The sequence below is a fragment of the Etheostoma spectabile genome, unplaced genomic scaffold, assembly GCF_008692095.1.
Source record: "Etheostoma spectabile isolate EspeVRDwgs_2016 unplaced genomic scaffold, UIUC_Espe_1.0 scaffold00004578, whole genome shotgun sequence".
NCBI lineage: Eukaryota > Metazoa > Chordata > Actinopteri > Perciformes > Percidae > Etheostoma > Etheostoma spectabile.
Genome location: NW_022603173.1, coordinates 1 through 25,110, shown reverse-complemented (window position 1 = coordinate 25,110; position 25,110 = coordinate 1). Strand labels below are relative to the sequence as shown.

General features: G+C 43.5%; 8 non-coding genes across 8 annotated transcripts; 5 read left to right on the top strand and 3 right to left on the bottom strand.

Annotated features, from left to right (window-relative positions):
• The first annotated feature begins 8,882 nt into the window (after positions 1-8,882).
• Positions 8,883-8,964, top strand: trnas-aga (transfer RNA serine (anticodon AGA)). Its single transcript has one exon. It is a non-coding gene; the product is annotated as a tRNA-Ser (tRNA).
• Positions 8,965-11,153: 2,189 nt separating this feature from the next.
• Positions 11,154-11,241, top strand: trnay-gua (transfer RNA tyrosine (anticodon GUA)). Its single transcript is given in 2 exon segments — positions 11,154-11,190; positions 11,206-11,241. It is a non-coding gene; the product is annotated as a tRNA-Tyr (tRNA).
• A 1,128-nt stretch (positions 11,242-12,369) lies between these two features.
• trnam-cau (transfer RNA methionine (anticodon CAU)) lies at positions 12,370-12,441 on the bottom strand. Its single transcript has one exon. It is a non-coding gene; the product is annotated as a tRNA-Met (tRNA).
• A 1,966-nt stretch (positions 12,442-14,407) lies between these two features.
• Positions 14,408-14,481, bottom strand: trnar-ucg (transfer RNA arginine (anticodon UCG)). Its single transcript has one exon. It is a non-coding gene; the product is annotated as a tRNA-Arg (tRNA).
• A 2,394-nt stretch (positions 14,482-16,875) lies between these two features.
• Positions 16,876-16,948, top strand: trnak-uuu (transfer RNA lysine (anticodon UUU)). Its single transcript has one exon. It is a non-coding gene; the product is annotated as a tRNA-Lys (tRNA).
• Positions 16,949-18,332: 1,384 nt separating this feature from the next.
• trnal-cag (transfer RNA leucine (anticodon CAG)) lies at positions 18,333-18,415 on the top strand. The gene has a single exon. It is a non-coding gene; the product is annotated as a tRNA-Leu (tRNA).
• A 389-nt stretch (positions 18,416-18,804) lies between these two features.
• On the top strand, positions 18,805-18,878 carry trnan-guu (transfer RNA asparagine (anticodon GUU)). The gene has a single exon. It is a non-coding gene; the product is annotated as a tRNA-Asn (tRNA).
• Positions 18,879-19,286: 408 nt separating this feature from the next.
• Positions 19,287-19,358, bottom strand: trnae-cuc (transfer RNA glutamic acid (anticodon CUC)). The gene has a single exon. It is a non-coding gene; the product is annotated as a tRNA-Glu (tRNA).
• Positions 19,359-25,110: the final 5,752 nt, after the last annotated feature.

The following is a 25,110-nucleotide window of genomic DNA, read 5'->3' as shown; positions in this document are numbered from 1 at the left end:
AACATCGCTTGAGGGGAAGATCTTATTGAAGAGCAACATATTCAAAAGAAACAAAATTTCCATAAATATTTGCGTACAGTGGAATGAGTCATTAAACAAAATGGCGACTCCACCTCCTTTCTTATTCACTCTATCCACTCATAAAACTGAAGTTAGGGGGAGCTGACTCGATGAGAACAGCAGCGCTGTTATTATGGTCTAACCAGGTTTCAGTTAAAACAAAAATCTAGATTGTGCTTAGTAATAAATCATTGATTAAAAATGATTTTCCTGCCAAAGACCTGACGTTTAGTAAGCTAGTGTTAGGTGTTTTTCATTTTTTGGGACGGCTGTAGCTGACGAGGAATGGATGCTAAATTTGCTAAGTTTGCAGTTAAGTGCTTATTCACCATTCTTTTCCTATTACCTATCACAACATAAATTGAGGAAGAATTTAATCCACAGGGCCCAGGCTTGTCTTGGAAAAAGTCATTAGTATCACTAGTCCTGCAGCCAAGGCCCGGCATATATCAGATAGTGCTTGCCAGATTTTGCACACAAGCGTCCTTATCAGTCTGGGGGGAAGGAGTTTTCTGACATCCTGGTAGTGGTGCTTGGCGTTTTACTTTTGCCGGGGTTGAGCCATGGGGGTAGGAAGGGGTGTATAATTGATGGGGGAAGGGAAAGGGAGTGTGGAGACATCAGTAGAGACAGCGATGAATCCTCAGAAGGTTCGGGTTGGTAGGGGGGTTTGAGGGGTGCTGGACGGGTGAAGAGGGGAGTGGAGGTTTCGTGTCTCTGCTCTCTGGTCTCCCAGGGTCAAATCTTTGCACAGGTGGGGGCTGTGCTGGATCACTGCCGCACTTTGTTGTGTCTTCCTTTTGTTTTGATTCGTCTTGTCTCGTGTCCTTGGCAGAGGGAGCAGATGTGTAGCGCAGAAAGTAAAGCAGATTAGAGGTGAACAGCTTACTCCTGGTTTGTTAAGGGAAAGTATCTGCTTTAAAAAGATGTCTGCGCTCCAGAAAATGTTAAAATTGTCAATGAACTGCAAAGAATGGACGGTACATTCAGCTGAAAGCCATTTGTTTAGTGCCAACAGCCGGCTGAATCTCTCATCTCCTCTTCTGACTGGCGGTATAGGGCCACTGATAAACACAATCTGCGTTTAGGGGGCTGACACTGTCCAGCAGTTCCCTAAACTCCAGTTTCTGCAATTCAGACTGTTGCTTTACAACATCACGTGACCCGATATGCAGAATAATGTTCTTCACAGTTGGGTGTGCTGCCACGATAGCTGGGATTTTTTGGGTCAAGTCAGACACCGTGTCTTTGGGAAAACAGAGTATTTTGGTGTTTTTACTGTTTTTTAAATCTTTTACAGCAGAGTCACCCACAATCAGGGTTTGAGGCCCAGTTGTTAGCTTTTTACTTTTGAATTGCTCTCAGTCCTTACCCTGCTGTGTGGTGATGAGACGCAGTCCCGGTCATCAGATGTCTGTCCAGCGTCTTGCAGCAGAGGAGCAAATCTGTTATCCACTTGCACACCAGGTTGTTGGGGGGGCATTTTGTTGCTTATTTTCCCTTTTGCAGCTGTCCACGGCTGTGTCCTACTAGGTACAGGGGTTGAAGAGGCGCTCTGCCCGGATGATAATGCAGGCCAGCCGGTCATATCACAAATCTCAGGGCGCTGTGCCCTACCGTAGTCGTCCTCCCATTTCCCAGGAAAATGATTTAGTCTTAGGCTTCGCAACAGACGAGTTCCAGGGAGGACTGCCACTTGTTGATTTATTACCAGTTCCACCCTCCTGTTTCTTTGTAGTCTTGTTGGTGCTAATTAGCCGTGTGTTAGCATGCTTCTGTCCATTGTTATGGGTCCATGGTAAAGTGGTGTCATTTCCACAAGATCATGGAAAGAAGAATGTCATTGCTGACTCTGATGAGTAACGGTTGTAAGAGGGAGGGTGTGTGACGAAGTGGGTTTGCTCACCACTTGTCCCATACAGGTCATTAGTAAAGTAAACACACAGTCACGTTAGTTTCAGTTCCATTTTATTAGGTTGCAAGTTGAAACGTGGTTTTCCCTGTATTGATACTTACAATTGTTTGTTCCTTTGTTCAGTTCCACCATGCAAGACAATTGGTAGGGGAGGGGCCGGCCTAAGTATTTCCTGTTTTATAGGAATAGGGTGGTCATGGATGACATCACCGGGCCAAACCAAGTAGAGGGTTTTCTTTTGTATAGGAATGTTTATTTTGGTTGTTTTTGGTCATTGTATAAAAAAGGTATGCAAAATCCTGACCTGTTTTGTAGTCAGCAGGATAGGAGGGAACTGGTGACCAAGTTCCATAGGTTAAGAGATGGCAAGGTATTAATGTTTGGAGTAGATCAACCTGCTTTAGGTGGGATGGACTGAAGCAGTGGGGTGGGAATTGACAACCCTATATAAATGGGGGGATTTGTGCTCCTGGGAGGAGAGAGGGAGGTGAGGCTGTGCTGACAGGAACATGTGCCTGTTATTGCTACTATTAGTTTAATGTGCCACTGTCTTTAAGTTTGATGGGTTAATTATCCGTGTACTGCAGACCATGGAAATAAACTAATCACCTTGAAATGTGCAATGTTTGAGTCTGCCAACCTACCGCCATCCTAGCCACTCTGGCTAACTCTCCACGAATGTGTAAAACTAAAAAGAAGACACACAAGACCAAAAACAACAAATTAACTACAGCTATTCTGATATTCCTGACCAGGCTGATGCCGGTTGGCCAGTAAACCCCCCCCCCCCCCCCCCCAAATCATCAGTGTCCCGTATCAAAACCAAAAACACTACACAAGTGCATGAACAGGAATTAATTACAAATGATTACAATAATACAGTACCAATGCAATAATGGATGGGTACAACATGAACACATGATTTAGGAAACGTTGCTGGTTTTCAGCCCTGAAGTGGATCAGCTGCTGTTTCCTCCTGTGTGATACAGGGTGGTATATGTAAAGCCCGTAGCGATGTATCATAGACCGTTAATATTAAAATATATAGTCTATGTGATGTCTACAGTCCATTTAAGGCAGAGAAATGCGGGACTGTTGTAAAAATCAACGTTAACGTTAGTGGTTAGCGATTGGCGTTAGCATAGCAAGCTAGCGATTTTTAAAAAGTTTCAGTTAGGAACATGGTTGCAAGCATGTATGGACAGGACTGTATAGACCACAAAACAAGACTGTCGTAATTTTTAAATCAATTATTTAAGCCGAAAATACCAGAAATGCGTCTCTCTGGTCGAAGCGGCAGCCATTGTTGCCTGTTGCACATTGTATAACGCTACCCCTCGGTTTCAAGTAAGATGGCGTTCTCCCTTGATTTTCTTCATTCATTGTCTATGGTTCCTAGGGCCATACACCCCTTAGCCCTCGATCAAAAACATTATTGGGACAGCACTCACGTGAACGCTCAAGACGTAGGGAAAGGGTTAGGGGTAAGATAGAGAAATGAGATTCAGCCTAAGACCTCTTGTGTTAATCTGACTGATAGGGTTATGGAACATAGTGGTAGACCAAGGCCTCCTGTGGTAATCTGACTTGAAGGGTTTTGGAGCGTAGTGTTAGACTAAGACCTCCTGTGACACAAACTAAGCAGTATGCTCTCCCTTTTATACCTCAGGCTATTGTAGACAGCAAAACAACCACTTCAAACATACACATTTTACAGTTTTTTATTGTACTTTATCTATACAATATTAATGCACCAGTTTTAATGGGTGTTACAGCGGGTATGAGCACTCTAATTTCATTTTAATGGATGAAATAAACATAACATAAGAGTGTACCCTTCAGCAGGAGGAAACATTTCACTTCACAAACAGATGCATTTTTAATTTTCAACAGCCTGGGAGTGGACTTTATATGGAGACAAAGCATAGCAATTAGCAGAGGATGGTTTTGATCCATCGACCTCTGGGTTATGGGCCCAGCACGCTTCCGCTGCGCCACTGTGCTCTGCTGGACAAGGCCACAGGTTCAAATAAGCAGGTAAATCACCGTAGTTTTAGATGTTTAAATGTGCGCACAAGAAAGCTAAGAGATTACTGTGGGAAAAGGAGACTGGCTAGGTTAACTTAAGATTTTAAACATTGTAAAAAATGTATGAAACATATGAACACGTTAAACATATGCGGGCATATAATATATACCTACAATATATACCTACAGTCTCAGTCTTTGGATGGTATAGGTAGGTATCGCTACCGTGACGGCTGACATGCGCCCCGTCACAGTTACCAACATTTTGTTAATGAATGAGTATTTCACATTGAACACTTACGATTGGGTGGTCGTTAAAAACAGGGCATTGCGAGTACAGATATAAAATCTAGAGTCAGAAAGGGGTACATATCACAATCCCAAAATCACGATCTCCACATATCACAAAACTGTTGCGTGGGGCCTTAGGTATTTGCTTGTATTACATCAAGTTTTCCAATAACATTAACAAGCATAACATTGATTATGGTGCCTGTGTTTGTCATGATGTGAAAAGTTGATAGTTGCAGTTAGTGTGGCCGAGTGGTCTAAGGCGCTGGATTAAGGCTTCAGTCTCTTGGAGGCGTGGGTTCAAATCCCAACACTGCCATTTGCATATATTACATAGCTGGAAGGCAACCAATGTGATATCTTAGAGCTGTGGCATTTGGCCTGAACTTGGTGGAGTAACTAGAATCATCCATCAATAACTTTGCTGAGATTGTTCCTTGTTAACCTGAGGTTCAACGAGGTGAAACCTTCCTTTCCAGCACTTTGGACTAGAACATCAACAAATAATTGTGATAATTAATCGTGATCTCCATATTGATCAAAGTAATTGTTGTTATCACTTTGGCCATAATCATGCGTCTCAAAGAGATTTTATCAAACCAGGTTGGGCAGGTAACCTTTCTGCTGACTTCTTGTAAAAAAGAAAGTACAACAACCAAAAACAGTTACTGCGATGGCTGGAATCGAACCCAGGTCAACTGCTTGGAAGGCAGCTATGCTCACCACTATACCACCATCACTGGACAATGTAATGTTCACTTCAAATCTTGTAATACATTTTGGCATTGAGACTGGTTCAAACCCTGCTCGAAGGTGCAGTCTTTTCCAGAGTTTCCCTTCAGGATCAATAAAGAATTTCTGATTCTGATGTAGAGATGGACAGACAACCCAAAAGTATAATACTCTTGCCGAGACATAACAAGAAACAAAAAAACTGACTATTGTAAGTAATGAATGGCTTCATGAATAGACAACCATCATCCCAATGTATGCCATTAACAGTCTATGAGTGGTCAATTAGAGTCCAATTACCTTCTTTGGAGCAACTCCTTTTTCCTCCAGATAGAGCTCATTCAGCAATAGAAAGTACCAGTTAGTGCTGAATATCTATTCAAAACTCCCATTCTTTTATTTATTTAGCTAGCGGTGGACAACTGGTGAAATGTACTTGCTCTGCATGTGTTAGTGTCTGATGATGAACTCACAACCAAGACAACCCCAAAGAGAAGCACTTATGAACACAATGATCATCAGTGTCTTATTTGAGGTAATCTGAATGTGATTACAATGACATCTTAAAGATGAACTGAACTGAAAAACTAACTTTTGATAACTTGTTGGTTATGGTAATTACAAATGAATTACACTAAAAAAAATTGTTTTAAAAATCAATATAGCTTTTTTTTAAGCAACACAAAAATTGCATTTGTTAGTATTAGAACGCTGACAATATCGATGACGTCACTGGCATGGTAGGACGCATTTGAGCCTGTGAGGGACAGGCCTGTAGTGTCTGACTACCACCACATGGAGGACAATCAGTTTCAGGCTCCACTGAAGTACAGGATCGCCTCGGGGGAGTGACAGTGACCGGTGTGTGTGGGCGCAGCTTACTGTCATGCACTCTCCTTTATTGTATTCAAGCACATTATGCATTTTAGGAAATAGACTGCTTATATATTGTGTCCATTTAGAGAAAATAGAAAAAACATGGCTAAGGTCCTGTTCGTTTACGAAAATAGAGGCAGATAAATGGAAAATGTAATTGGACGCATTAATCTTGGGATCGCTTGTTAGCTGCACGTAGGAGCGTTACCCCAGTTTGACTATAGATGCGCGGAGGAGTCTGGAGTTTTGCGGAGTGGCAGATTTTTACAATGGAACTAGCAGCTGTTTCTGCATCAACAATGTGCCCTGAGACGGCGAACATCAGCTAGCTTCAGGGTGATTAGAGAGGGATGTTGGATTCTGTGTTTAGCTGAGACGCGGACATCAGCTAGCTTCAGGGGGAGTAGAGGGACGTTGGGTTCTGTGGTTTAGCTAGCGGCTAACATCCGCTAGCTTCAGGGGGAGTAGAGGGACGTTGGATTCTGTGGCTTAGTTAGCGGCTAACATCCACTAGCTTCAGGGGGAGTACAGGGACGTTGGGTTCTGTGGTTTAGCTAGCGGCTAACATCAGGGCTGCCAACTTTTCCAAAAACCTGGAGTGAGATTTGGGGGGGCCAACCCATATTTTGCCGCGTACAAAGCAATTTCTTTGGGTCTTTATCCTTTAGGGTTTAAATGGGATTTGTTATATGTGGGGGGATGGGGCTCTCCCTAGGGGGGTCTGGGGGTATGCTCCCCCAGGAAAAAAATTTGAAAAATAAACCATTAAGGGCACTTTCTGGAGAGTTTTTTTGCAAAGAAAAATGGAGAAATCAAGTCTTACATATATGTGCAAAACTGTTGGGTTAAGAACCTTTGCATTGTTGTAGTATCAACAGGTTTTAGGGCATTCAGCATTTACATTATTAACTTCTTATGATATAAAAAACTGACCCACACAATGTGCCAAACATATTGAACCACATGAAGAGACAGTAGCATATGTCAGCAACAGCTGAGAAGATTTGGGTCTGTGGTGAACAGGTCCAGGGGTCCCTGGTGTAGGGACCAGGGACCCAAAGTTAAATTAATGATGAGGGATCAACTAAGACCACTGAAATTCTAAAGAATGAGAACCACTGAGTTACATAAGTTCTATTCCTTTAACCTTTGTGCCAATGTTTAGTAATGTTTGGCCCTCATCCTCTCTACCCCACTTAATGTTTTTACTTTTTTGTGAAAATAAAGACTATTTGTTCATTTTAAAAAACATCAAATTAATTATTTACAGTTACATTTAGAGATGCAGAGGTTAGAGATGCACAATAGTGGCCCAATGTTGCAGTATCGTATTATATATATATATAATAGTATAGCTCAGATGTGTTTCACCAGATTTCTGCACATATTTACAACTTTGTGCACATTCAAAATATAACTCCCCCCATCTCTGTTGTCCGAGATTTGGAGAGTTGTAATACAGTCTGCTGTGCATGTCATTGCTCCGCTGATATGGTGGATCTCATTCAGACCGTCTGACAGACACAGAGGCCCATTTGGGTCTCTGGTCTCTGACAGAGTTTAGAGGTGTCCGTACGCTGCTCATTATCGGAGGTCTACGCATTCATGCAACGCGTCACTGCCCCCAGCAGAGCGAGTCCACTACAATGAACTGAAGTTGCTACACTACCAGCCGCGCTGCTCACCTCTATTGTTACAGAGAGAGTGGACACGAAGCGACGGACGGGTCTGTGATACTCAGAGCGCATACCTGAAGCCGGGTAAATGCACCTGGGATGGCTCGTAAAAACATTTTTCTCATTTTGCGACAATTTGAAAATTCCACAGACAGGGAGCGCTCTTGAACCCCCTCACAGTCTCTGAAAGCACAACTAGTCGATCATAAGTGGCTCAACAGCTAAATCTATAGATAAACTCATCTTTCAGAAATTTGACCGACCGGGCTGACACTTCAGCGTGAGAAATCGGGGGTGTGGCGTGTGCGCGTGTGAAACCAGTCAAATGCGTGTGTCTCACGGCCAATGCGTGAGAGTTGGCAGCCTGGCTAACATCCGCTAGCTTCAGGGGGAGTGGAGGGACGCTGGATTCTGTGGCTTAGTTAGCAGCTAGTAAACGCATTATTATCGTCGGAGTCTGGGTTTATTTCTACAGTCTATGGTCGGAGTGCTAGCTTGTGGAGTTTGTATAGAGCTGCCATCGTATTTAGCTGCTAGCCCTTTCCCTCGGTTGGATCGTTGGTATCTAGCTTGGTGTGTGTCAGTAATGCCCAGTGTGTCAGTCTCTGTTTTGTTGAACGCTATTAAGCCGACACGTTGGGCTTTATTTTTGTAAGTGAATATGTTCGTGTTTTGAGTGACAAACAACGTTACACCCAGCCCTTTGCCTAGTAGACTTGATAGTATGCTGATAACAGGTAACCATAGCTCCCTCTCTGTTCTCTGCTGCCGTGAGCGTTTCAGCGCCCGGTCTGCGGCAGGTAGCATCGGTGCTGTTACTTTGCCGGTGGTCTATCGGTCTGCCTGCACTGGAGCCTGCAGGCTCAGGTTTCAGTCTGTTGGACTTAACCTCTCCAGTGACGCTGTTGTATCAGAAGCACAGCTTTCCAAATAGTCTGTCGCTAAAAAATGCTAGACTCAAAATCCAGGGGCTGTCGGAGGGCTAGCCCGTTTTAAGGCAGTTTCTTATGGCTGCGCTGCTAGTGCTAGTTAGCCGCGGAGTAGCTTACCATGCCAGTGACGTAGTAGATTGTGGAATTCCAACATGGCGGCGCCCATGTTACAAAAACAACACTTTCAACTTGCCATTTTATCCCCTTTAACAAATTCACCCATTTTAATAATAGTACCAGTGAGAAGAAATAAAATACATCTGTTATATCACCATTATTCAAATTCCAGTTCAGTTCCTCTTTAAGTTACAGTCTTAACTAATAGAAACGTTTATGAACATTTGTGCAAACAGGTAGAGAGCTACTTGTCACGTTGTTGTGGCCGAGTGGTTAAGGCGATGGACTAGAAATCCATTGGGGTCTCCCCGCGCAGGTTCAAATCCTGCCGACAACGAGCGCTGTTTTTTAAGAGTGGTAGCCAACCAATGACACATCACAGTATACCAAAGCGCAGATGTGCCTTCATAAACAATATTGTCTTATCTCATAGGTACTGGAAGCAACCAGTCTCCACCAATGTATTTCTTATCAATTTGTTTTACAAGATTTGCAGTGAACGTTGTATTGTCCAGCAGAAAGGGAACAGGTGTGTTACTTTTCGACTATGATTTATACCATAGCATTGCAAGCATTTTGCCCAGGTTTGATTTCAAGCCACCGCATATTTCAATTTCCTTGCGGGAGTCATCCCAAAAGGATTAATAAAGATAAGTCTAAGTCTATCTCAGAAAAAAGTCAAAAGAATTTAAATATCTTCAGGGGATGTAGCTCAGTGGTAGAGCTCATGCTTTACATGTATGAGGACCTGGCATCTCCAGCAGGTATTATGGTAGAGTCTTTAAAAGAGCTGCAGTTGATATTGGGAATAAAGAACTTAGCAGTTCTTTGTATTTAAGAGGACATGAATGTGCACGAGAAACGCGATTGCAAGTACAGCGTTTTGAGAGCATCTTTAAACCGATGGATATGATTAAAACCTGTATACAGCCCAACCACTTACCAATCACATCACTGGAAAGACAGCATGACTTGAGGGTAGTGGATGTCGATTTGTCAAAATAAACTGCCAGAACAGGATTTTCCTCAAGAACATTACTTTTCATGGTGATGTCAACAATTACAGCAGTTATATCATGATTCATCCCCCAATGGAAATCAAGTTGAGTCATAATGTCTTGATGCATCATCTTTTCTGATTGTCTACCATTGTGTCACCAGCAAAGGAGATTAGCAGAGGATGGTTTTGATCCATCGACCTTTGGTTTTAGGGCCCAGCACGCTTCCGCTGAGCCAATCTGCTGAAAACCACCCCAGATGGGACTTCAACCCACAATCCCTGTCTTAGGAGGCCAGCACCTTATCCATTAGGCCACTGGGGCTTTACAAGTACCATATACACCAGTTCAGGAGAAATACATGTGCAGTTCTGGAGACGTGATGAAACAGTAACCTTGACCTTTGACTTCCAAAATCGAAATAAGTTCATCCGCGACTCCAAGTGGTTATGTATACCAAAAAAAAAGTGATTCCCTCTAGAGGTTCAGAGATCTTGCATTCACAAGAATCGGATGGACAGACATGAAGACGCAGTCACCTTGACATTGAACCTTTGACCTCCAAAATCTCATCATTGATTTACGAGTTCTTGTGAATGTTTTTGCAAAATTTGAAGAAATTCCCTCCAGGGGGGTCCTGTGTCATCACATTCACAAGAATAGGAAGTGCTTTCATACATGTTGTTGCCCTTTGATAGCTCAGTTGGTAGAGCGGAGGACAGTAGTGGCATGAAGTTGAAATCCTTAGGTCGCTGGTTCAAATCCGGCTCGAAGGAACCCTCTATTCAAGAGTTTCCCTTCACGGATAAATAAAGTATTTCTGATTCTGATGTATAGATGGACAGACGACCCACAAGCATAATAAATTCTTGCCGAGACATAACAAGAAAAAAAAAGAAGATGTTGGGTAGACAGAGTTAAGCCCTGACAGAATAGAGAACTTCAGACAAAAGTTGTGAAATAGTGCCAAGTGTGACCAGAAGAATTGGAAAAAAAAATACCTTCTCTTTTCTCCTGTTTTGTACACAACCCAAAGTTTTACAAAACAAAAGATAACTTTCACCGAATCCCTCAGTTAAATTCACATTCAATATTTGTCTCACAAACCGTCTCAATGTCCAATTTAAATCATTTATCCAACAGAATTGAAACTTTAACTTACCCCGCTGTTTGAAATTGCTTCCTTGTTGTTTGGATTTCAGAGTGGAATCAAGGGAGCTTTCTGACCCTCTCTCTCTCAAAGATGTTTGGCGAGGTTTAGAGGCAGGTGATCATCAGATCCCTGGATGCACGCCCTCATCAGTCACCGGTGGAGTCCCTTTCTGATTCCTCCTTGAAATCCTGTTTGTGACGCCAAACTGTAGTAGAAGTTTCTTGTTACAGCAAGGGAGGAATTTGGCTGGAATTAAGACTCTGTATATAGAATAAAGACTGAAGGCTGCAAACTGAATCAAAGTTTAGTCTCCGGTGAAAGTTTAATTGTTTTCTGTAGAGAAAAATCAAGAAATGCTTGGGCATTCATTATCTCCCTTCGATAGCTCAGTTGGTAAAGCGGAGGACTGTAGAGGCATAAAATTGAAATCCTTAGGTCGCTGGTTCAAATCCGGCTCGAAGGAGCATTTTTTTCCAGATTTTATGTTTGGGGTTCAATAAAGAATTTCTGATTCGGATGTAGAGATGGACGGATGACCCAAAAGCATATTGCTTCTTGCCAAGACATAACAAGAATAAAAAAGAGGTGGGGGAGATAGAGTTAAGCCCTGACAGAATAGAGAACTACAGACAAAGATGTGAAATAGTGCAACCAGAGAGAGTAAGTGTGACCAGAAGAATTGGAAAAAACTAGAACTATAAAAGACAAACCTTTCTTCAAGAAATCTTTATTGTGTTGACATGGGCCCTCATTTATGAAATGTCTAAAACAGGTGTAGGACGGGCGTACGCCGATTCCCACCCAAAGTTCGTCATTTATCAATTTGAACGTGAGCGTAGGCTGCAAAAATTCTCACGTCTGGTCTGACCTTGTGTACTTAAGTTTACGCAGACACCTCATCACATTTAAGAGTAAACATAACACAATATAAAACTAGAGGAAGGCGGTGCAGTACAGCTCAATCCAGCAGGGGAGAGTTCTAGCCCAACCAGGCTCCTCTCTTTACCCTGTCTTTCTTAATTACACTGTGATAGTTTTAGACTGCCGGGGGACTTCCTTTGACACACTGAGCTCCTCTCTCCTTTATCTTTCCATTTGTGTGCATCCATGTCCCAGAATTGCTTCAGTCTGTGTTACCACGTTTGCACTGAACGTTGTATTGTCCAGCAGAAAGGCAACAGGTGTGTTACTTTTCGACTGTGATTTATACCATAGCAGTGCAAGCATTTTCCCAGGTTTGATTTCCAGCCATCGCAGTTGCATTTACAGGTTTTGAAGCCATATACAACATTAACATTACATGTTTTACCCCGATTTCTTCTTTTATTCAGTGATATTTCAATTTCCTTGCGGGAGTCATCCCAAAAGGATTAATAAAGATAAGTCTATGTCTATCTCGAAAAAAGTAAAAAAATCTGAAAATCTTCAGGAGATTTAGCTCAGTGGTAGAGCTCATGCTTTGTATGTATGAGGACATGACATCTCCAGCAGGTATTATGGTAGAGTCTTTAAAAGAGCTGCAAAAGATATTACCTCCTGTGGTAATGTGACTGGTAGGATTATAGAACGTAGTGGTAGACCAGATAGCAATTAGCAGAGGATGGTTTCGATCCATCGACCTCTGGGTTATGGGCCCAGCACGCTTCCGCTGCGCCACTCTGCTCTGCTTTACATGTCCTGGGACTGGAATATCTTCAATTCACATTTTGAAGGAAGGACCCAAGGTTCCAACAGCTTACGGGGTGTAAAGTTAACATTTGGTAGACCTTGCAAACTATCTTTTATGTGAGCTTCCTGATTAATCACACAATGATTATTCACATGTAACACTTGTGATTGGCTGGTGTTTTAAAGGGCATTGTGAGTACAGATTAAACATCAGTAAGGAGTCTACCTACCAGTTGCCTCTTATCATTTTAGTTTGGACACCCAGTGAGGCTTACCACGATGGTTTGGACTGGTAATTTTCTTGTTGCATCACCCTTTCTGATTGTCAGATGGGAAATAGACTGACAATTGGGTCAATATTGTGCAATTATCTTCAAAATGTCCAACTGTGTCCACAATTACACCTGCCAGATGGGAAATAAACTGATAACTGTCTCATGGTCTAAATGTGTCAAAATTGTCGTACAATGTCCACATTGAGTCCAATGTGTTTGGTTCCTGATCCATGCTAAACCCCAAAAGATCAGAACTATGCCAAGGCAACTGGATTTGGTAAAAGGTTCTCCGCAGAGGTTTTGTCTTTAATCCAAGAGACGTCTTTAGTGTTTTTTTTTACACAGAAAAGGTGGACACAGTGCCCACTCCCCCTCCATATCTGACAATTGAAAGCTGTGGGGAAAGGGGGGTTCCAAAGCTAATAGAACCATTCAACAGCAATTCTGATGCACTATACTGGTCCATTCAGGATGAGCACTGTATACTCTGACTGCAGCAACACAAGTTCAAATTTCAGTGATCCCTAATTTTATGGTGACTGAATGCAAAGTGTGTATCCCCATGTAACTCAAAGCCTATCACTTCCAATCAATACTGTCAAATGTGGAGCTTCTTCAAGTTACATTAACAACCAGGTGACTCCTCACATCCCCCACCAATTTACTGTTTTCAGTCTACTGGCCAAGGACATTAAACCTGTAAGCTTACTTTAACTAAATGTGGAAATTTGAAAGGTTGATTTTTTTTACTTATACTGTGGCTTAAAAAACATATTCCACCGAGATTTGCACTCAGATCGCTGGATTCAGAGTCCAAAGTGCTAACCGTTACACCATGGAACCTTTAAAAATGTTGCAAGTGTTTGCTTGTCAGTTTCTTTCATAATATCCACATAAAATTGATATGATATGATATTGAAGGCACACAACAATCACAACGAAGATAAAAAAGCAACAATTATTGGCCAACTTAAGTCATTTAGTTAGCTAAGCATTCAGAGGATGTGGGAAAAGGCAAGTCAAGAAGAGATTTTCCAAAAGTAGAATGGGAGCCAGAGTGTTCCTCTCCTGTGGAACCAGGTTCCAGTTTGGGTTAAGGAGGCAGACACCATCTCCACATGTAAGAGTAGGCTTAAGACTTTCCTCTTTGATAAATCCTATAGGTAGGGCTGGCTTGGGTGAGTCCTGAACCATCCCTTAGTTGTGCTGCTATAGGCCTAGACTGCCAGGGGACTTCCCATGATGCACTAGGTACCTCTCTCCTCCTCCTTCTCTCCATCTGTATGCAACCTCATATGCCTTTGAGATACAAGAACTTCTTCACTTGCGTAAATGGCCTGTTTGTGCAAACAAAAGGTGGAATCAGATGATCTTGGGCGTAGGTTTGGTGATTTTATAAACCCCTAAATTGTCTGCAGGTGCTTAGATTATAGCACCCACACTCAAACCATCTGAGCTAACCGGCCTGCTTTTTAAGTGTTTGAAAAAGAAAAATTTCCAAACACAAACCAGGCGAAATCAAGCAAAATTTGGGTGAGTTCTGGATGGTTACCTGGTGTGTATGGTTTGTAGGGACTGCATATGTTTTTTCGGCCTTGCAAAAAAGACACGGAAAGCATAGCTATAGAGTCCAAACCAAGATGCAACATGCTCCCATTCTGTTTTCTGGAGGTAGACAGGAATTTCTAACCACGAAGGGACTTGAACCCTCAATCTTCTGATCCGAAGTCAGACGCCTTGTCCATTAGGCCCACGTGGTTGCAAGAAAAGGTAATATTTCCAAATCTGAATTGCCACGGTTTATCTGAAATTCAGGAGCGAGGTAACATTTTTAAAAAAGGCAGACTAATTAGTGGCCAGTTAGCTTTTGAAGGAAATAGATTGAATGCTAGGCACATCAGTTACCTGTGACTCATATTTGCACTTACTGAGCAGACAACCTTACAACTGTATTTTTTGCCTTGCAACAAAAGACATGGAAAGCAGAGCTAAGAGATTGAGACTTGTTTTTTGCGTTAATGGCCGATTTGTGCAAACAAAAGGTGGATACAGATGCTCTTGGGCGTAGGGTTTGGCGATTTTAGTACCCCTAAAGTGTCTGCCGGTGCTTAGCATTTTAGCACCACACTCAACAATCTGAGCTAACCGGCCTGCTTTTTAACTGTTTAAAAGACAGATGTCCAGAAACAATTAAGGCCAAATTGAGCAAAATTGTCAGAGTTCTGGATGAGCTGGATTAGTGTACACTTTGGCAATTCTGAACACTTTCAGACACTGTTGTATCATGTAAGTAACATGCACAAGTCTTTAAAAAAAATGTTGTGGCTGTTTTTCATGCAGGTTTGCATCATAACAATGCGGGTGCTATCTCTAAATGAACAATGGCCAACCTACATCCATCTGTTAGCACCCAAATCTCTGTGCTGATCTCCCTGCTTGAATGGCAAGTCATCTGGTGGATTTTTCCCGTCAAGAGGAAGCGGATCAAGAGAGAGATGTTTTATTGTACTCACCAGCAATAAAGTTTATTTTGTCCACGAATTGCAATAGGTTATCAACGTTTTCAGCGAAAAAGAATACCACAGCTCAAGTCCCTGATAAGGCAACAGCTTGATTGTGTGATATGTATGAAGTGCTCGCTAACGTCATCTGTCATGCAGGTTTGCAGGATGTTCACAGTCTGCTAGTGGCCATGATGAGTTGGGACTTTGAGCTTTTTAAACCGTTTTGGTCAATTTAGCCAATTTTCAACCAGTTTGTGCAATAACAATTGGTGTTCTCAGGCATTGTGCAAATTATGGTCTACCATCCAGACCATACGGACCACGGTCTGCTGTCCAGAAGACCGTGATCATGGCAACAGCTTAATGGTCTTCATTTACTTAAACTCAATCTGTAGTTCAGGAGATTATTTTTGTAGCTTCAGAAGCCTGCGTAGCTTCAGAAGCCTGCGTAGCTAGCTCATCGGTAGAGCATCAGACTTTTAATCTGAGGGTCCAGGGTTCAAGTCCTGTTCAGGTGTAGAGTTGAAGTTCTTGAACACTTCAGATACTGACATATTGTTTGTGTTCCATCCATAAGTCTTTAAAAAGAATTGTGGCTGTTTTTTTCAAGCAGGTTTGCATCATAACCATGTTGCTGGTAAGTCTAAATGAACAATGGGCAACCTATGTCCATCTTGCTAGCACCCAAATCTCTGTACTCATCTCCCTGCTTGGATAGAAGGTCATCTGGTGCATTTTTCTTGTCACGAGGGCAAAGTGTTGTGGTCTGGTGCATTCCCCAACCTTTGTCGTGTCTTCCCTTTCTTCTGTGTGTCTTGTCTGTCTTGCCGTGAGGGCGTTCCAGGGGATCTAGAGGCGTGGCTTTCCATCTACGTTCCGTCATCCTCTCAGCATTTCCTCATCACTCATCACCCACTGCAATACATAAACCCGGGCTGACCGCCTCTTCAACGCCAGATCATTACATGCACTATTGTGGTAACTGGGCTCCTAGTCATTTGCGCCTGTGTTGTTGTTTGTTGTTGTATTCTAGTACTAACTCTGCCTCTCCTTAGATCCATCCGTTTCCCTCCGAGCTGCCTTCCTCCCTCGCCGACCAGCCACCTGTCTACACCAGTGTTTGAACCCCTCCGCACTCATTAAACATGCCTTTTGTATCTCTATGGTTCTGGGTCTTACTAACTGTTAACACTAAGAGTATAGAAGCGGAACCAGAGGGAGAGTTGTTTTTTTGCACCCACCAGCAATAAAGTTTACTTGTCTATAGCCATAAAATTGCATTAGGCTGTCAACGTTTTGAGCAAAAAAGAAAACCACAGCTCAAGTCCCTGGTAGGCAACAGCTTGATTCTGGGATATGTATGAAGTGCTCGCTATCGTCATCTGCCATGCAGGTTTGCAGGATGTTCACAATCTGCAAGTGGCCATGATGAGTTGGGACTTTGAGCTTTTAACCGTTTTGGTCAATTTAGCTAATTTTCAACCAGTTTGTGCAATAACATTTGGTGTTCTCAGGCAATGTGCAAATTATGGTCTACCCTCCTGCTGTCCAGAAGACCGTGATCATTGCAACAGCTTTTTGGTCTTCATTTACTTGCACTTTAATTTGTAGTTCAGGAGATTGTTTTTCCCACAGTCCTCTGATTTAGAAGCCTGGGTAGCTCAGTCGGTAGAGCATCAGACTTTTAATCTGAGGGTCCAGGGTTCAAGTCCCTGTTCAGGTGTACAGTTGCAAACTCTGCTAGATGAGTGTCCATTTGACATACCTGTATGGACATGGACCAATTCAGACACTATCATACCATGTGTTCCATGCACAAGTCTTTAAAAAGAATTGTGACTGTTTTCAAGCAGGTTTGTATCATAACAATGTTGCTGGTAAGTCTAAATGAACAATGGGCAACCTACGTCCATCTTGCTAGCACCCAATCTCTGTACTCATCTCCCTTCTTGGATAGTATGTCCAAGGACATAACACATATGTTTTCATTGGTTTGCTACCACTCTTAAATAATTCCTTTCATTGTATCAATCTCAGAAATAACCAAAGAATGACAAATTCCATTCATTTGCTTGTGCCAGTGTTCAACCACCTGTCACTGTATTTTCAGCAGCAGTAGTGTTTTTTAAAACACCTCCCCGTGTGAGAGTTGAACTCACGACCTTCAGATTATGAGACTGACGCGCTGCCTACTGCGCCAACGAGGCTATGAAAGGTATTGTAATGGTTCGCAAAATTTCAGAAAAACTAACAATTTGGTCGTCAATCTTCACAAAAACAATGTATCTGGAAACCTATGTACTCACACAAAGGCTAAAATTGACCCTAGATGCTTTGTCATGACCCCATGAAAAGGCCAGGACAAAAGACCGTGTGCAAAGGTTGAAGGAAATGCGAGAATATGACCACAACAAAAGAAATGATAATTCAATGATGGTGGTAGTCAGCTTGGGAAAAGGCTTTAGCTTATGACAAGATAAACAGATTGCACCATTGTGCTACTCATTAGTGTGTCTACTTCAGTTATGTATTGAAGCACATCCTTAGAGCTAATGGCCCTCATTTATTAACCTAACGTACGACAGGCTTCACGTGAGATTCATGAAACGTTCGTTTCACACCAATCAGAGAGCGTAAGAATAATCGTACATTGATAAATGCAGCGGCTGGAAACGATTGTAATTTAAAATCACGCCCCAATATATTCTCAGTTTTGAGGCCTCGCCTCTATTATTATGACATGGCCAGACATAATCCGGCTAAGAAGCGGCACTTTTCAGAGGTGGGGATTTAAAGCCTGACATCCCAGGTGCTCTGGTGCAGCCAGATACCACCAGGCCCAGGGGAATATGCCGCCTAAGAAAAATGCAATCCTACCCGATGAGAAGAATAAACATTGTGAAAATAACAAAAATATGAATACATTAAACATATACGGGCATTGAACATATTGCTGCAGTCTCAGTCTTTGGATGGTATAGGTAGCGCCCCGTCAGACACGTCATGATATAGCAGGTTCTCATGACTGAGAACCTACTATATCATGACATGTTTAATTTACTATATAATATTTTTGAGACAGGTCCTACTGAAGATCTGTTGTATCAGTCAGGATGGCCGAGCGGTCCAAGGCACTGCGTTCAGGTCGCAGTCTCCACTGGAGGTGTGGGTTCAAATCCCACTTCTGACAACTAGTATTTTCATTTGGAACTAATGTCTAAGAGTTGATATTGGGAATAAAGAACTTAGCAGTTCTTTGTATTTAAGAGGACATGAATGTGCATGAGAAACGCAATTCCAAGTGCAGCGTTTTGTGAGCATCTTTATTGTCAACACATGTTAACTTCCTTAGGGCCCGTAGTGGATGAAATGGTAAAACACTTGGCCCTGGATGCATAGAATTCCTGCCATATTGAGCGACAAAGTTTGGGTGTCCTGAAAAAGGGTCTTGAACTCTATCTCGCCGACCTCTTTTTTTTACTGTTTCTTGTTATGTCACGGCAAGAAGTATTATGCTTTTGAGTCGTTTGTCCATCTCTACATCAGAATCAGAAATAAAAAAAACATCAGATATATGCAGTCTCTGTGGCGCAATAGGTCAGCGCAGTCGGCTGTTAACCGAAAGGATGGTGGTTCAAGTCCACCCAGGGACGTTTGATGCTTAAATAATCTGGAGTGAGCCAACTCTAGGGTTTATCATTCTGCAGGTGAATAAAGAGCAGCTCAAAGATAACCCAAGTGGCCTTACCTTTATCTGAAGGTACAGTTCTGAAAACCATGTACTGTACATATTAATCTTTACGGTCATTGGTATGCAGGTCACTTGATGTAATACAAGCAAATACATAAGGCCAGACAGAGACAAAAGTGAGAGAAAAGAAAAAGAGACTAGCTGTCTAAAGGATAACCAGTTGAGATTGTGTGCGTCTTTGAGAACTGTAAGTCATATAACTGATGTTGTCAGTTCATTTAAACTAATGAGGAAGAATTTGACAGATGAAAATCAAGTCCAGGAACTTATTCTTTCAAACATCATACCTGAGTCTCTCAAGTCCTGACCATTCCCTGACCGGGAATCGAACCCGGGCCGCGGCGGTGAGAGCGCCGAATCCTAGCCACTAGACCATCAGGGAGTCACATCTTTCAAATTTATCTTGTAGATGTGAGTTTTCTTTTCACTTACTGGAATGACTCATATTGTATTAGGCGAGGAATGGCGCCTGGCTAGAGCTTCAGAAGGAAGGCCATGACAGATTACACATCTGTCACATAGTCAGTTTGTATTCTTAAATACCAAGTCTCTTGCTGTTCCTTGACTAGTTGGCCACCCCTGCTTTGCATCGCTCCAGGTATGTAGAAAAAAACCTGTTATGCACCTTTGCATTGCGCTAAAATGTCAAATTTGGACCTGAATCCAACAATAACATTACTTGACACTCACATACATTGGTTTTCAGTTAAAATGTTGGTTAGGGGTTTAGTTACTGCTTGAATTGTTACTGAGATGGAGGCAGATGAAGTGTTTATGACCCATCAATGATGACAAAAGGATACATCCTCTGTCGGGGTCTGATTTAAAGGAAATGGTACTGTGGGAAAATAATACAATGACTGAGGTGGTGATGAACAGGGCACTCAGGAACGGCCACGTAAAAGCTGGCTTAAAGTATATGCTGAATTAACCAAAGACTAAATAAGAGTGTGTGTGTGTGTGACATATTATACATTATGCTTTGCAGCTGGGGTACGGCTAGGAGGGAGAGAACAGGAAGGGCTATCTTAGTCAGATAAGCTACAGTGAGCACGAGAAGAGGAGATGGTGAGGCCAAGGACACTGAAGTTCGAGGACGGTCTGATAACTCAGAGAACAGGACGTACAAACTAAGAAGGGAGTGAACATAGCTGTCTTGTGAAGTAAATGATAACTGAAAATAATAGACAGGCAAGAAGGAAGGGCAGAGCAGGGATTGTACCCCAGCAACAGTATAGCTGACCAATCAGGCCCCACAAGGGGACCCATATAACCCTGAGCACGCTATTGTTTAAGTGCCTTTTTGGGAACCTCTGTACTAGACAAGTTTCCATCAGGTCCGTGCACGTTTAAACTGCCCGGAAACGCATTTCATCTGTTGACCACAAGAATAAACGCTGTGTTAATTCATCATGGAGTCAGTTGTCAGTTTATAGAAGGATTTCTCCAACAAATTTGGTGACCCCGGACGTGATAACGTAATTGGACAGGAGAATCCAACTGGACCTTGGCATTGTGTCCACGGTCCGGTTCAGCTCAGCCACCGGACTGACATCCCGCAGCCCGTGAAGGGGACTGAGCGGCGATACTGCGATTCGTTGGTGTGATCACTGAGAGCTCTCAACAAAAAGGTAAGCAGAAGCCTGTTTAAAATCAAAATTCTGTTATTGGCTGAAAACTAAATTGATGTGATCACATTTCAACTGTCGTAAGTGTTGTTTTAAGCGAAAAGTATTGATTGAATGTGCTGTAATTAAAGGGATACAAACAGATAAAATGTTGGGGCATGTGATGTGATTAAACAGAGAAAAACAACTAGAGAGTTGTGAGAGAATTGTTGAATAATACGGGTGGCGGTAGGAGAGGAAAAGGGACAAATAGTCAGAGGAATATACGTCCAGATGGTTGACGAGGTAGGAGACTGCTAAGGACAGATAGTTCAGATGAGTGATTGTGAATTGCCACCCTTGGTTCTGTGTGAACAACCTGAAAAAGAATTGCAGTTAACAGATTGTCATTGTATATTACGAGTCCACCGCGAGTGTATTTGTGCAAAGGAGTGAGAGGTCACTTTTTAAGTTGTAAAGATTATAGAGATGTACATAAAAGGCTCTAGATGGAGTCTTAATGAAAAAGTTGTTTGTTGTTGCATGTGTGATTTTTGTTGTGGTTTGGCTTGTTGGATTTTTTCTCACTGCTTTTTGTTGTAAAATGACGACCCCTTATGGTAAAGTGTTAGTAGGGGCAGTGAAAAAGTATGGCAATAAAGGAGAGGAAAGTAGCAAAAGAGATTGTGAAAGAATGGGAGAGAGGAGGATGGATTGAGGGAGAAGGGGCGCCGTCCCCGAGAAAGTGAATGAAATAGTGAAGTATGAAAAAAGTAAGTTGGAGTATGCGGAAAGGCAGGCAGAGGAGGAAAAGAAAAGAAAATGGTTTAAATTGACTAAACCAAAGCAGAAGGAGTATGAAGCGCAGAAAGAGAAATATGGGGTGGGGTTGAAAATGACAAATGCAATACAGAAACAATTGGGATTGACAAAACAAGATGACAAAAGTTCACCAAAACTGAGACAGAAGCTGAACAGAATAAACCGCTAGCGCAGAGAAAACCCCGCTGCCCGCTGAGGCGCCCCCAACAAACCCTTTTTATCCAGACATAAGAAACCTAAGAATTTCCGCTCCACCGCCGCCGTATACAGGTCCAACGGCATCAAAACCCACAGTCCAAGCCCCAGTGGTAACTGCCCATTTACAGCCAAATGCATTACAAATAGACGTACCACAGGACCCATTGATACCGGCATTAGAGGGCCGCGTACAGGATTTAGAATGTTATCTAATTTAATGGTACAGTCAGCGTCAGGGGGAGCAGCAGCGGCTCCACCACAACCAGCGGCCACAGTCCCAGCCGGCCCAAGCAAAGCTAGTACCCCATATTCAGCGTCTTTTTGCCAACAAAATCCAGAGCATTTTCACATGTCAGTAAAAGGACCCAGTCCACCTCACCATAGTACCCCCCAAGACTCAGGAAGTAAGGAAGATAGCGAACAGTCAGACAGCAGCAGGGAAAGTGAGCAAACAGACAGAAGCTCTAGCTCTAGGGAAAGGACTAAAAAACGACATAAACGCAGGCCCAGATCTAGATCACAAAGTCCTCAAGACGTTTTTGTAGCAGGCACATTTAAAGGTAAATTTACCAACGAGGACCCTGACGAAGTTATGCTGCGAAGATCAACTAGAATAAGGGAAAGACTAACAAAGAGTTCAGAGAGATAAAAGAGCAGCAAGAGCAGCTGCGTCGAACAGTGAATGAGCTCAGTGAGGAAGAGCAGCGCGCCACACACCAGAGGCGGGGCTACAATGCCCACTCCGCCCAGTAGGAGGAGGAGGAGGACTGTTGATGTACACCCCTTACAGTTTTGGTGACTTAGATGCTCTGTGTGCAAAACTCCCCTCCCTGACAGAGGGGCTGAGCATTTCCTCACAGCTTTCAATAGTCTACAGCAGGAGTGCAGCTGTGTTTGGAGATCTCAGAGCAGTATTGGGTAGAGTAATGGGAGCAGATGAAGCTAGTGCTGCCCTCACCAGAGGGGGAGCTGGACCCACTGTTTCCATCAGTGCCTGCATCAGCAGTAACCCCTGGCATTTGGGCTGAGCTGCACCGCATGTATCCCACAGTTGGGGATCATGCAGCATGGCATGATTTAAAAAGACTAAGTGATGAAAATTTGATGCCTATGCAGATAGAGCAAAAAAGATTTGGCAGCGTGCTATGAGGGAACCGTGGGACCAGTCCGCCGCCACAGTGGCGCTGTTCCGCCATGGGGTACTAGGGGGATTACCCACAGCAGTTCAGACACAGTTAGGAGGAGTAGTAGGCCTGCAAACAATGACCGATGCAACATGGGGCGAGAATGTGCGTCATTTCCTGTCAAAACACCAAAAGGAGCAGAGCAACAGAAGATGAATTAAAAGACTACAAAAAAACTCATTGTTAAAGAAACAACTGGAAGAATTAAACAAGCCCAAGCCCAGCAAAGCTAAACAAATGACAGTCTCACAGAACCCCCAAAGTCAGAAGCCCCAGTGTTGGAAGCAGTCACTCAACTCTTACAGAGAGCACAAGCTTCCTGGCCACCACCCCCCACAACCACCATGGCCAGCGAACACGAGCCAGCAAAATTGGCCCACAAGAAGAGGGCGAGGTTTTCAGAGAGGAGGAGGAATGACTAGGTCCAGGCCTGGAGGAAGGACCTCTCAGCCCTACTTCCTTTGCTACAACCTGTGGTCAGCAAGGCCACTATGCAAGAGAATGCCAAGAGCCCCCAGCACAGCCCCCTAGAGGCCAGGGAGAAATCCCTCACCCCAACCATACCCCGGTGAGCCATGGCCACTGTCCCCGCTAATCAGGCCCTACAACAGCAATGGTATGACCAACAGGGTCCACAATGAAGGTGTCCTCCCACTGATTTTCATTTTGGTCTGACCACAGAACCCCTCATTACCCTTACTATTCAAGGTAAACCACATGTAATGCTGGCAGACACAGGAGCAACGTTCTCCTGTCTAATTCCACCTACTTCCCTCCTTCAGCTCAAACTCAGTCAGTTATGGGAGTCAGTGGGACCCCTATCTTACAGCACTTCACACAGCCATTGTTAACGAATTTAACTCACAAACACACACACATTCTTTTTTGCTTTCCCCTGCATGCCCAGTAAATTATTAGGAAGAGATCTTATGTGTAAATTGAATCTGTGCATATGGATGAATGTGGATGGCATTCATGTCACTCCTGTTCCTCCATATCCACTCCTGATTCCCCAGTCACCATTCTCTCCCTCACACCAACCCCAGTGTCAGAACTACACCAATATGTATATTGGTTACGCCTGCTTCCACAGGCCCTGACACACCCCTCCATTCAACATGCATTCAACATCCTGAAACCAGCCATATACAGACTGCCCCCTACATGTCCCCACTCCCACAAGTACACCTGTACTCTACATGTAGCTGACGACCGGACACCCCATATCAAGATGACTGGGAGACAAACATGCAAGGACAGCACCCCCTTCTCTTATGCAGAGGCATATATTGTGGTAAAGAAGGGGTGGCTGCTTCTGTGGTCTTAACGCACTCCTCTGAAGACTGGTACACCTCTGGGACTCTTCTTCCCCGCATGTCACACTCGCAGTAGGATTTGGCCAGCAGGCCATCCCTGGGCCCTATGATAAAACGTGCACTAACATTTAAAGGGCCCCCACCTCACACCTGGCCTTCTAAAAGCTGACACTGACGCTGAAGACATGTGGTGCTTTAAAGGGCCTCACACAACAGAGAAAACATTGCCTGAAGTTCTCCCACTCCCCAGAGAACATGGACTCCCCGCACGGACCATCCCAGCGCAGCTACCGCCCTACTAACTCTTCCCCAGCACTTCACCACCCCCGGCCCATATGACACTGGACTCTTAGAAACACATCCGTGACTGTTACAATCAGACCGCAGCACCACACAGTCATTCACAGACCAGTATAGACTCACCCCTGACCAGGTCCAAGCATAGCTCCAACCATTCAGGGACTCTTAGAAGCTGGTGTCATATATCCCACTCGTTCTCCCTGGAACACTCCCATTTTACCTGTCCCAAAGCTGGAGGAAAAGGATGGCGCATGGGTGCAGGACTTCAGACCCATTAATGACTTACTGGCCCAGCTGTGCATCCGTCCCCAGACCCACATTCTCTTTTTGACATCACTAACCCCTCCTTCACACCACCCACTTCACAGTGGTTGACCTGGCCAATGCTTTTCTTCTCTGTGTGCCCCTACACCAAGACTCACAGGAGTACTTTGCATTCACTTTCAATGGTCAACAATACAACGTATTCGGTTGCCACAGGGATATAGAGACTCACCTGGACTGTTCAACCAGGATCCTCAAATCTCATCTTCTGCAGCTGCAACTCCCCCCACAACTGTGGTCCTCATACAGTATGTGGACGACCTTCTGCTGGCTGCTACAGATCCCCTCACCTGTGTGGAACAGACAATGGCACTGCGACATTCCTAGCCTCAAAAGGCTACAAGGTCAAAGGGACAAAGTACAAGTTCTAGGAGACAAGTCCT